The sequence below is a fragment of the Phasianus colchicus genome, chromosome 19 (assembly GCF_987193195.1).
Source record: "Phasianus colchicus chromosome 19, bPhaCol1.hap1.1, whole genome shotgun sequence".
NCBI lineage: Eukaryota > Metazoa > Chordata > Aves > Galliformes > Phasianidae > Phasianus > Phasianus colchicus.
The window spans coordinates 11,878,552-11,891,783 of record NC_143454.1 but is presented as its reverse complement, the minus strand read 5'-3'; the positions used below and the strand labels follow the sequence as shown (position 1 = coordinate 11,891,783).

At 44.2% G+C, this 13,232-nt stretch overlaps 1 protein-coding gene across 3 annotated transcripts in view; it reads left to right on the top strand.

The window, feature by feature from the left end:
- The window catches only part of MAPKAP1 (MAPK associated protein 1), an 83,120-nt gene that overhangs the window by 46,823 nt on the left and 23,065 nt on the right, over positions 1–13,232 (top strand). The gene's annotated exons all lie outside the window — the stretch shown is intronic.

The window sequence follows — 13,232 nt, the reverse complement described above, 5'->3', positions numbered from 1 at the left end:
AACGATAAGAGCTGTAAAAAATGGCAGAGGAGAGCAATTGAATGAAGCAATGAAAATCTGATTCTCGTAAAAAAAAAAAAAAAAAAAAAAGCAGAGCAGTGCTGTGTTGCTGTTGCTGGTGGGGCGCGGGGGCTGAGCCCTGCGCGGCTGTGAGCTCTGGCTGCTGGCCAGGAGCCATTGTTCACCCTCGGCTGCGGCGGCTCCGTCCAGATGTGCCAACTGCACGTCCCGGCTTTTGCCAGCTGACTGCGCCGTTTGATAACCGGCTCTCTGGATGCCCATCACTGGCCGCAGAGATAGAATTAAATGATGATGATCTTCCCACAAGTTGGGAGAGGAAACAATGCATATAAATCTTGATTTCATCTCAGCGTGAGAAGTCTTTATCCATCATCACTCATAATGAACAAGTCGTTAGCTGCAATGAATGGTGTTCTGTTTTTTTCAAAAACACCTCTTTTGTTCACTTTTTGGTTGACTTTTATTTATTTCTTGGGGTCAGATTTCTTTTTCCCGAAGGGAGATATTTGGAGGATTCATTTAGCTCAGTATTTAAACTACTTTCCCCCTTCATGTAACAGATGTTATCCTTTGTCCATTTGAAATTTCTTTTTGCTGTTATTCTGTTATTTTGTTTGGTCATTTAGAAAAGGCATGGAACTGTCATTTATTCCTTCAGCTAATATATAAACTGCTTTTGTGGCACTTTTGTCAGAAACCCTTTGTTGTAAAGGGACTTACTGGCATAAATGTCCTTTCTCTCTTTCTTCTTTTTTTCTTTTTTTTTTTTCTTTCTTTTTTTTTTTTTTTTGGAGGGAGGGAATAATATAAGAAGTAATTTAAATCTTGTTTCTATAAATAAATTATCTGTGACTTTTCACTTATTTGAAACATGACCGTCATCCTTGCTGGGGATGTAAATCACAGCAGAATCCGCAGCTGAACATTTTTTGATCACTTCCACGTGTGTTTACTTGTGAACTCTCACTTTGTTGAGAGCAGCAGTGTTGCTTGCAGGCTGTGGTTTAAGCTCGTGGGTGGACGCAGGCAGAGCTGCAGCTGTCAGCTCCGTGAGCTGCAGTCACTGCTGGGCACACGGTGGCTGTGGGAGAGTTGTGCTCGAGTTCCCATGTTACTGAGCCTCATAAAACAAATGCTATTTATTTAGTATTTTTTTGTATTGGTGAGCACTTGTAATGCAGTGCTGATGTTGTGTGACAGTGCCATGTGGGTGGTGGCACCTCCCAGATTAGGTATTGCTGTATGAAACTGGTCAATCATAACTTAAACTTTTTTATTAAAAACTTCCCTTATCCAAAACTTCCCTCATTCCCAGTTACTGCAATTCATCATTCAGCAGATTTTAATTTATTTTTTTGGTCTTGCCTGTCGTTTTTTAAAACAGCTGAAATTGCAGGTGTCTGCACAGAGGGGTCCACTTGCTTGCACTGCCCTCTGGACCTGGAATGAGCCTTTCTCCATCCCCTTGTGCTGCTGTTAGCAGAACGGGATAGAAATGCCATCTAGATTAAAGGGCAGTTACACCTCCGGATGCACACACTGACTGAAGCAGGCACGGAAGGATTTTTGTCACCACTCTTCATGTAACATCAAATCCTTCATTTTGGGAGTGAATGTACCTCTGACTTTCACTGGGAGATATGCAGATGAATGGAATTTGAGATCAGACTATTAGCAGAGTAAGGTCCCATGCCTTTGTCTTTAAAGTCATTATTAAGCAGTGGATTAGGATGTCAGAGTTCTGAATAAAAGATGACATAATTTAGGAAAAGTATTTCTCCTCATTCAGCAACACTTTTTTCTAAGTTGATTGTTCTGAATCTTAGAGCTACTAACCAAATTATGAACCCTGCATATGAGCTTTTCTGCATATTCACCGTGCCTGCAGATCAGTCTTCACAGGACAAATGAATTTATGGTGTTCATAGCTTTGTAAATTGGTCCTACATTTATAGGAAATGTGCAAACCTCTGTTGGCTCTTCTGGGAGGAGGAGAGCGTAGATATTAGACTAGCTTTCCCTGGCTATTTATTCAGCTAGAAACCTGTAGCTTACAGGAAAGCCTTTCAACAAGCAATCGTGTTGCGTGGTCCTGAAAATCCCCGAGCCCTCACCTCTGCGAGCCCATAACCTCCTGAGCTTCTCAGTTTCACTTCTTTCTTGAAAAATGCCATTGCTGTCCTTGGAGAGACCAACCTTTGCTTGTGGAGCACGAGGCTGTTAATGACAGAATTGTCCTGACGAACGGTGGTGCAGAGCCCACGCTGCTGTTTTGTTTCAGTACGTGCACTGGCATTCATGTAATTGCATGGTGGACTACAGCTGTAAAACTATTACCAATGCATTTGTTTCAAAATTCTATTTGTTGAAAAGACTGAAGCTGAGTAAGACTTCTGATTGCAATCTAACTGCAAACCAAAGGTGATTTGCTACAGGAATATATAGGTCAATAGATGAGGACAGAAGTGGGCTGCGACCTTTCATTCATAGAAAGTGCAATGAAAGAAATGGAAAAAGTGTATCTGTTGTGTCCAGCTCTATTTAGATATGTTAGACAAAGTTACTGCAAAGAATTGAAAGTATTTTATATTCTTTGCAGTTACCCTTTTCTGATATTGCAATGCTTTACATTGAATGTATGATCTCTGATAATTTTTAACTAATAAATTTTGTGCAAATCCACAGGAAGCACACGTGGAAAATCACCTGTTTGTGTCATAGCTGAGAGAAGCAGACCCCTGAAGTCCTTTCACAAAGAATGTGGTTGTACAGGAGCACTGTATCAGGGGCCTCATGACCCATCCCCCAAGAGATACCAGTAGGGGGTTAATGGGAATGCTGTATCCTTGTCACATGCCCAAATAACAAACGGGAAGAAGTTTATGTGAATGGTGGCAAGGAAGGGAAAAGCCTGTAACAAACAGTCAGCGCTGCGTACTGGAGAAGATAAATCTGCAGAGGAAATTGTTGAGGCAGATGTTTAATTAGTTGGAGTCAGGCTGGATAAATCAGGATAGGAGCTGTCTGTGCAGGTATGCCGGTTTGCCTGCCTTCTCTATGGGCTGCTTTCATTGTCTTTAAAGCTAACTGTTCTTCTTGCTTAGCAAAGAAGCAGCAAAAACAGCCATATAAGCTCTCTCTTATTGTAATGGATTCCCTTGTGTACACTCATAAAACAGGAAATGTAATTGATGTTTTCCTATGGTAATGAAAAATAACTAAGTAGAATTCTTTATCATCAGTTTGTTTAACCTATTGCATGCTCAGCAGTGTGTACTGCAAATGCATATTTTACACAAGAGCTGGAAATAAAACACTCTCGCTTGTGGAATGAGCTCCCAGAGGAGATCCTGCCATGGACCAGCTTGAGGGAGCTCCGTAGAGTCTTTCATACAAAAGCTTTGTGAAAATAGACAGAATGGGAGAGTAAGAGAGGAAGGGCTGGGTGCTGCCCTGACTGCAGCAGGGAGGGGGAAAAGCTGAAATCCCCGCACAGCTCCTCAGGGCCTCGTGTGGGCCTCAGTGTGTGCCGGGGCTGAGGTGCTGTGAACCGGGCTCTGAGAGCACCCAGATGTGCACAGATAATTTAAGGTTGCCTTTGTATCAACTTGCTATGTCTAGGGATCTTGGAAAATATCATTGAACATTGTGAGCACTCTAGCAGCTGGAAGTTTAAGTATAAAGTTGGTCTGAAATGCAGACCCTGCTGTGAGCTGTAGAGTGCTGGTTTCAGTGCAACTGCTGGTTTGCTCCACAGCACTGCTGTACACGGTCAATCCTGAGAGTATTTCTACTGATCTTACTTTTACATGCTTACTGGTCTTACTTTTAACATATCTACGTTTGCCAGTTAGTCAGCTCACAATAAGAATTCCGTGTAGGGCAGAGGTACTCATTAAAGCCCGCTCGTTGGGGGGCTCTCGTACAGACCAAGGAAGGCGCACTTGTTCCCAGGTGGGGTGCAGATTCCCCCGTGTGCAGTGAGCACAGCACAGTGCTCCAACTGCACCCTTCAACGTGCAGTAGGCAGGTAGGTCTCATCAGGCGTCTTGTATCTGCACTAAAACCCACGTTCAGTAGTTTCTGTACAGTATGTTTGCACAGCTTACAATTGTAAGAACATGAGAAAGATGATGGCTTCGTTCTTGACGCTTTGTATATCTTGATGCCATGGTGATTCTCAAATTAAATATGTGCAGGAACTATATGTACACTTGGAAGCTATCTTCCCTGCCTTTCAGCTGTCTCATTCCTTTTGTTCCTCAACAAATATACTCCCTAGGATGCCAGTTGCCTGTTTTTCCATGGCTTGACTGAACGGATTGTGAATACTAACATAAAATAGGAATGCAAAGAGAATATGTGTAGAGGCTTTGGCTTTAAACAAATTAAGCACCAATGTCCATTTATAACAACTGAATGTTTTCAGAAGGAAATGGGAGTCAAAACTAAACAATGTAAAATGCTGAAACATTAGAATAAGCCTGCCTGTTCCTGGTCCGTGTCAGCCTCTCGTCACTGGAAATTTCTGTGAGTGGAGAAGCCTTGTCTGATTAATCTTGTCTGATTTTAAGTAGAAGTTCTTTGCAGGATGAACATGCTACTGATTGTTATTTAATAGCTGCTTCAAACTGTAAACATCCCTGAACCAGAAATGCTCAGTCCTTTTAAGAACAAAATGTGACACAAGTTTAATTGTTATAAACAGTATCTTCTGCCAACATTTCACAGACATGACCTGTATTTTCCACAGGTTAGTGTGAGTTATTAGTGCAGTATTCTGTTCAGTTTGGAAAAAGACTGGTGCTTTTCTATAAATGAAAACAGCTGCTTTACAATAACATTCAAGTTCCTAACAGCTGTCAAGTATTGCTTTCTGCATTCTTTAAAATATGTAAAGTGACCAAAAATAGTCTAAAATAATCTTCCTAATCTGGATAAGTGTGTTATCTCACTGCCAAAGGAAGCTGAGTAATAAAGAGAAAAATTCAAGAACCAGGAATAGGATGTGGGGCTGAAAGCCTTCATGCTGCGTTTCGGTCCTGCACTGGGGTCGGCCCGGCTGCCCCTCGTGGCTCTGAGCTCCTATCAGTGGGTGACAGAACTGCATTGTGATGCATTTAACTTCTGTTTGCACTGAGCTATTCGGTTATCCTTCGTATCCTGGCCAACAGAAGCTCACAGTAAGGAGCACTGAGGCACATGTGAGGCTTCTGTTTCATTCTGACAGCAGCGAGGGAAAAGGTCCGGGTTTTGTCAGAAACCATGTTCTAACAAGTAGTCGCAGCAGCACTTTTAATGTCACATTTCCTATTTCAAACATGCTTCTGAAAACAGTTTATTAACACATTTTATTCAAAACGTTTGCAGCAGATAAGCAAAAGCTGTAATAGCTGTAATACAGTTGGTCTGAAAAACCACGTATTGCCAAGTGCCCTGCCAGGCCCCAGGGAAAGCACCGGGATGCAGTCAGACCAAGCCTTTCCTTTAAACCTGTCCCACAATTTTCATCTTTCTGGAGTATTCAGCAGCTGTGCCAGTAATAGGGGTCTGGGTTTCCTTCACTCCCCGCTGACTGCAGGAGCTCCTGGTGGCACTGCTGGAGCTGGAGCGGAGCTGGGGAGCAGCGCTGGGAATGGGGCGGGGGTGTGGGGAGGAGCGCTGTGTGCGGGCAGCCCGTCCTGCCCCAGGTCACGGCTGGGTGTCGTGTGTGGAGAGCATGGGAAGGGAGGAACAGGGGATGGAAATAGCGCCTGGAAAGATGGAGAGAGAATAGAAAGGAGGAGAATTAGGAAACCGCCTAAATCCACAGCCCTGTGATTAAAGTGTTTTGAAGAGATGAACCATGATTAGAATAAACTGTCACTTAAGTCAGATGTTGCCGTTGAAGATGGTAGCTGAGGAGCTTAAAATTAAAAGTAAATATGTTAGAGTAGGCGATGCATATGTTTGCTCTGACTCTCAGAGATGGAAGCCTCAGCATCTGTGACAGTGAAAAGCCAATTAATTTGTATTTTCTTGTGCTTGCACGCGTGCTCTTCTGCTTAATGGTAATTTTGAGATTCTTTGGCTTTGCTTTGGGTAATTATAGCATCTCTGCAGTTTGCTGCCCTTAGTTGTGTATGGCTTTACCTGGAAATACTTCAGAAACGCTGTTTTTCTTCACTAGGCTGTTTACACTAGCAAGATACAGATTTAAAACAATCAATACTCGTAGGTCCTTGGCCAGACTTTCTCCTGCTGGCTGCCCCTCTCTCACCAACAAAAAAAAATGTATTTAAAAAAATAAAGAAAACACTTTGGTTTAAGCACACAGCCTCCAAATGTCGTACCTTTCTCCCAGGTGTGCTTGTCCCACTGCCAGGTGCAATGAGGAGCTGGCTGCATTGTTTTCTTGTTATTTCTTCAGCAAAACGTCCTCTGGATTGGTGCTGTGCAGGGTAAGCACCTCTGTGCTGGGGAGGGTGGGACAAAGGCTGCTTGAAACAATTTCTGTCTGCCAACAGAGGCGATCTGTTTTGCAGAGCAGTGATCAATTTCAGCGAGCCCTTTCTCTGAGTGCTGACGCTGCGCAGGCACAGACGTGGAGGGGGACGGGATGCTGGTGGACGTGGAACAGCTCACAGGGAATAAAGTTTGTGAATAGTTTGTCAGAACAGACGTAGCTCGTTAGTCCTGTGCATTTGGGCTGATGGGATTCTGGACATCAGCCCAAATTGTGGAGGAAAATGTTTCATGTCTGGCCTCTGAAATGAAAGTGAATTATAGAATTGAATCTCCTCCAGAGCTGTTGGTATTGAAATCGCACATTTATTGGTTATTCTGGATTGGTGATAAAGCCATAATTTATGTGACATTTTAAATTCTCCAGTTCAGCATTTGAATGATAGAGGTTTTTGTTTATTTTGTCCTCTGATGAGAGAAGACACTGCTGTTACACCAGGTACGTTTGTGGGACCATCTCGTTCGCTTTTTGGGAAGCTCACACAGCACCCGCCGGCAGTCGTGTTACCTGAGCTGTGCACTGATTGATGGTTAACGGGGAGAAAAGCACCTTTCTCACCTTGAGATCCACATTGGTAACGGAGACCGTGTGCCAATGCACAGCCCTGCGGCAGCAGAGCCCGCGCTGCAGCCGTGTGCTGATGCCCTCAGTGGGCAGCAGCTGCAGGGCCCTGTGCTGTGTTTGCTGCAGCATGCAGTGCTGGCACTGCCCTTAGCATTGCTTTCTGCAAAACCTGTGATGAAATGCTGTGTGTGTGTTGTTGTGTTTTGGCTATAGGTACCTTATGTTATAGGTCAAAGATGATGATTTCTTTCTCCTTTCAACTTTATTTAGAATTAGTTGCGAGTGCAGAAAGAATAAAGGTCTATAGTACAAATTGAATATTTCTGTTAATGTCCACAGACCGGTTTGCTGCAGAGCAGCATGCTGCCTGCCTTTCTGTTCTACAAAAGAGCGATACGTAAACGAAGTGTGTTTGTTCCTTTTTAAGGGGCTTGTGACTAAATTCTTTAATTTCACTGGCTGTCAAGGTAGTGTTAAGTAAAATGGGTTTGAACTGCTGTAGTTTTTGTGTACTGGACTAGATGTCAGAAACCTTTGCCATCACTGGAAATTCTGTCACTCTGGATTTACTATCTGTTTCCCACAGCTGAATTCTTAAGCAGTGTGATTTAACACCTTGGCTCTCCATCAGCCAGCCCTGGCATTTATTTGAATGCATTACACCGCTGGTTTCCATAAACTATTTTACAATTGTTTCATATAAATGACTGTTTATTTCTACAAAAACCATCTGTATTTCTGTGGAGAGCAGCAGATAACTGTGTAAAATTTGGTCATGTCACAACAGTGCAAGTTAAGAAAAAGCAGATTGGACTTGGAGAAGTCTCATGCTTGTGCACAGTATTAAAAGTTTGTTCTCACAATTCAGATATCTTTATTAACCAGTGTTTGCATTTGTAATGATAAAATCTTCACTCCACTTTAGAGGTGTTGAGAGACATTGTGAATTTTTAACGGATAAACAGACTTAAGATGTCCTCACAGCAGCAGGGTTTGAGATGTAAACATTCTGGCTTTACAGCTATTTCCTCTTGAACTGTTCACCTACTTTCTGTTGCTCTACTGCCATTGCCAAGCAAACAGTGCAGTCCTTGTCCTTTCTGTTGCACTCTAAGAAAAAATCACAATGCAGGAGTCCCAAGACCCCTCTCTGTTCTCAGTTTGCTTTCCACAAACTGCCTGTCCCTCTGCTTTGACCTCTTTTGTTTATAATCTTTGCTCTGTCTTACAACCAAGACTCGGCATCCAGTGCTGATGAGAATGCATCTTCCCCTGCTGCAGCGTGGGCCAGGGGGGCCAAGTGCCATCTCCCACAGCCATCTCCTGGTGCCACCAGGGCTCCGCTCTCAGCCACATGGGTTCCTCCCCACTCCACGCACACATGGGCTGCTGAGAGCTGGGCTCTGCAGCACTGCGCTTGGCACGGCTGATGCTTTTTGACAGGCTACATGAAAGGGTAGAAGTACATTAAGTGTCCTCTTCTTTATGGCCGTGTGATAGCCATAGCATATTTTCAGCAATAATAAAGAAGTGGTAACAACGCGTAAATACAAACATAATTTAAACTAAAAAGAAATCACACTTTCAAAACCTAGCAAAGCAGTAAAGCAGTAAATCATGCATCCTTGTGAAAGAAGAACTTTGTAACAGGGAAGTACCACAGACATCAGCATTAAATGTTCATCAGCTGTTTCCTTTCCTGTCTTATCCCTGTACTTCAGCAGAGCCCAAAACACAGCACACATTCACTTTTGTTTCCTTCCTGTCTGCCTGGCTGCTACTGCAATGATCGTTAGGCAACGGCCGCCAAACTGCCTTCCAATTTGTAATGTTTTGTTTGTAAGTTTGGAATTAGAATGGTCTGCACAAGATGCAGAGCTGCCGTGCTGGAGGACGCTGTACCCGCAGGCAGAGCCTCCCTGTGTGCTGTGTGAGGAGCTCTGCCCGACAGCCAGTGCTGAAACTTGCCCATGAGCAGGCAGGCATCATGGACAGCATGGGGAGAGCTCGCCTACGAGTGTGCTGCAGTGTTAAATGGGCTGTGACATAACGCTCTTGCTGCCTTGCTCGGGGAGTTGTATGGCAGCCGTTCTTTGGAAGAGTGTGAGGAGAGACCTGCATTCCTCAGCTTCCTTTTAGCTACGTAACGTTTTAGCAAAGAAGGAAATTAAAAGGTGACGTGGACAAATGCAGTACACCGAGGAAGAAATCAGTGCAGCTTTTTAGGGGAGGTTGTGCCTCACAAACATGTGAGCAGCCCCTGACACCAGAGACCCTCTGAATAAGGATGATGCGTTTTATACAGCACGCTTAGATTTCCAAAAAGATTTGACAAAGGCTCATAAAGCAATTAAGCTGTCATGGGATGAGAAGGAGGATCCTCACATGGATTAATAATTGATTAAAAGACAGGAAACAAAGAATAGGAATAATGGCTCTCCATTATTAGTAACTAGGTTACTGGTGGAGTTCCACTGGAACTGGTAGAACCTGCATTGTTCAGTTAATGTGCAGCGTGGAAAAGGATGTGAATGCTGATGTGACAAAATGTGCTGTTGATACAAAAGAAGCAAGAATAGTGCAAATAAAAGCTGTCTGTGAAGCGCTGCAGAGGTATCTCACAATGCTGAGTGACAGGACAATAAAACGAGAGAGGGAATTCAGTGTCAATGAGTGCAAAATAATATACGTGGTGAAAAGCAACCGTAACTATACGTATACAATGATGGGCTCTAATTACTTTCCATCAGTCAAGAAAAGTATCTTGGAGTCGTCATGGATCGTTCTCTGAACACTTCGGCTCCGTGCTTAGGAGCAGTCAGGAAGACAAATAGAATATTAGAAATTAGGAAAGGAGGAGAGAACAAACCAGAAAGTGTTACTGGGCCCACGCACATAAATCACGGAGTGCCCACATCTTGATTGTTATATTTTATCTTAAAAAGGATAATGCCTTAAAAAGGATAATGGTAATAGCAACAAAGATGCAGAAGTGTGTGAATGCAAAAATGGATCCGACATGAAATGGAGTCGTTTCTGAGCAGAGATCTTTTGCCAGTTTGGAAACTGAGATGACTGGGCACAAGGGAAGACTATGAAGTGTGTGGGTAGAGACGGTACATGGGGTAAATTGGGAGGGTTTTATCACTGTTGTTCATAAAACAAGAACTGCATGGCACCAAAAGCAGTAGGCAGACAATAATGTTCTGGGACAAAAGGGAATTCTTTTTCTCACACAGTGCAATAAATTATGGGAGTCAATGTTGTGGAAATCAGAAATTCAAAAGTGTTTTGAACAAATGCCTGGACAATAAAGGGAGCGGAAGCAGCTGACAAAAGTACATAGCTGGAGCTGGGGCTTTTGTGAGAATTCAGGAGCTCATGGGAGCCAGGTGAAGATAAGGGCTAAGCAGGATGTAACGATGTGTTTTGTTGCAGACTAATGCTAGAAATGTCGGTTCTGTTTTAAGCCGTTTGGGTGGGGTTTTTTTGTTTGTTTGTTTCTTTCTTTCTTTTCTACTGGTGTGTTTAGAAAACGTTAGGTTTGACGACTCCACAAAATCAAATATCACGGTAAGTCTTTCTGTGATCCTCGTTTTATCTTATTAACTTGTTTGCAGATTGAGATGGCTTTTTGTTTGGAGTTTTCCTTAAAGCCTCCTTCTCCTTCTAAGTGTTAGTATTTGTTTATTGTGCAGATTCAACCCCTGACCGTGGTATTCTTCATTGCTATTGAAAGTTAATGGGGGAAAAATTGCATTCCAAACATTTGAACCTGTAGTAGCCATGGCTGAACTTAGTTGATCTCTGGTGATCGGTTCAATTTAGTTACGATTTTTAGCCATTAGGCTGGGGCTGAATGATGGTGATTTGGTTGAGGCCAAATGTCTGTAGAAAATTGGCTGTTTGATAAGAGCCCTGTTATCAGAGGGGGATACTTTCTCATTTACATTTAGATGAGTATTGATTATTTATTTACTCAGAGAAGTGAGATTCGTTCCCAATCTTATCTCTCTAGTCTCTGCTTGTCAGCAGAAAGAGAGATAGAGCTCCTGACATCAGCCCAAGATAACAGCACTTTGTAGTGAAGATAAAAGTTGGAATGGGCCTTTTTCTAGTCTTGACTGAAAGGATAAGTTTTAAAAATTAGAACTGATGGGTCATGCTTTCAAAACCCCATTCTGAAGGCTTTGCAGTTTAAATGGCAACAGAATTGGTTTGTTGTTACATGGATGGCCATTCCCTTTTGTAAGAGAGATGCTTAATTTGATTATGCTGTGCGATTCTTCCTGGGGCGCGTTGGTGTGGTGCTGTAGGAAAATAGCACTACAGATGTGGTATTGCAATTTTTCTTGTCCGTTCTTAATTCCCAATAAGCCTTCCTCTGTTGTCAGGGGTATCTTGAAACAGTAAGGTGCAGTAGGTGCCTGCGAGCAGCCGGCAGGGGTGCAGGGGTCGAGCGGCGGGTAGGGCAGCAGGGCCGCCGCGTGGGGACGCCGTCAGTCGCAGAGCCGGGCGGTGGCAGCCGGGGCGCGGCGCGCGCAGCACAGGAGCGAGCTGCCCAGGCTGCCCCAGGGCCGGCCGCGCTGCTGGGCCTCCGGCTGCCCCTGGGGCTTGGGGGATTTTTCTCTCACCGTTTTGTGGCTTCTTTCAGACAGACGCTTGGGCCTGTCCTTCCTCTGCAGAGGCAGGACTTGGCTTTTCCAGGACTGGAGCAGCAGCTCATAGCCGTTTCTTGGTGCTCAGGGCAGGTCCCGCTGCCTCCAGCCCTCCTGCAGCCGCACGGAGCCTTTGCACCAGGCAGCAGGGAGCCACGGAGCCCAGCCTTGGCACTGCAGCCCGAATTGTGGTTGGAATTCCCACAGCCGCGCTCTGTCAGGAGGCTGTTAAATCATGTAATGTTTCTGCTACAGTTACTTCGTTTGAACTCGTGAGGGACGTCTGGTAGTAAAACTCCCCCACAGAACCACCGGATGGTTGCCATCTGCCGTGAAGTGCAGGCCGCGTAATGTGCACAGACACGTACTGTGTATTATTTCAGAGTGGGTACTGTAAAAATCCATGTATACTTTTTTGTGAATTTCTTCGTATTTCCTGTTTTTACGGAGTTATTCGCACAGAAAGTTGCCTGAGTTTCTGAGCTCCGTGGCACAGAGGAGCAGTGCTCTGTTCGGGAGCTGAATGCTCCGCACGCAGCTTTGGGGAGACAAGATGGGAAGCTGTAATTGAACGTCTGCTGTAGTAAATTTAAAATTAATTGGCTAACAAATTTCATTTCTTAGGCATGCCATCGGAGGCTAAGATACTTAATTTTCTTATATGTTTTAAATATTTCATTGCTTACTGTCATAATTCAAAGTCAGAAAAGTATTCAGAAATATTTTAAATGCTCATAAAGAGGGAGTAGATTTATTTCATTATTTCAATTCCATTTATTTTGTTATATAAGGAGCAGTGTAAAGGTGCTCAGTATCATTGTTCAGCCTAACCAGCCTCGGGCCAGCGGGTTGCTGCAGTCCCCTCCAGCTGCCGCCTTTTCCCCAACATCAGGAGCAGAGTTTAAGGTTGGACACAGCTCGATCTGATTTACAGTAACATTGAATCAGAACTTTGCTTCAGCAATTGGAAACACTCCTTGAACTGTTTATAGTTTGCAAGGATTCGGCTCTCGGGGCATTCGCGGCAACCGCTTTGCTGTGCCCATTGCTATGCTGCTGCCCACAGACAGGAGAGCAGGGCAGAGCTCCCAGCCGGGCACGCAGCTCAGGGGCTGGCAGGGAGTGCACTGTCTGTGGGCTGCAGTGAGGACAGAGCCCGTGCCCCAGCATGATGGGGCTTCTCCCTGCCAGGTCTTGGAGTGGTGTCAGCACTATCTCCTTCAGTGGTGTGGTTTGAGAGGAAAGAAACTGACACCTGAGTCTTAAAGAAGACCTATGATGACAGGAAATGTGTCTGAAAATAACTCTTTTTAAGCAACAGCATCATTACGTGTTCATGTTTGATTCAGTTGCATGAAATAGATTTTATCTTCAGCAGCTGTAATGTTAGCAGTATACAGATTCCACAAAAAGATCAAATTCCCCCACTGAAGACCCTTCCTGCTCACTGCAGCCATCCAGCTGCTGGGACACCAGATCCTTCC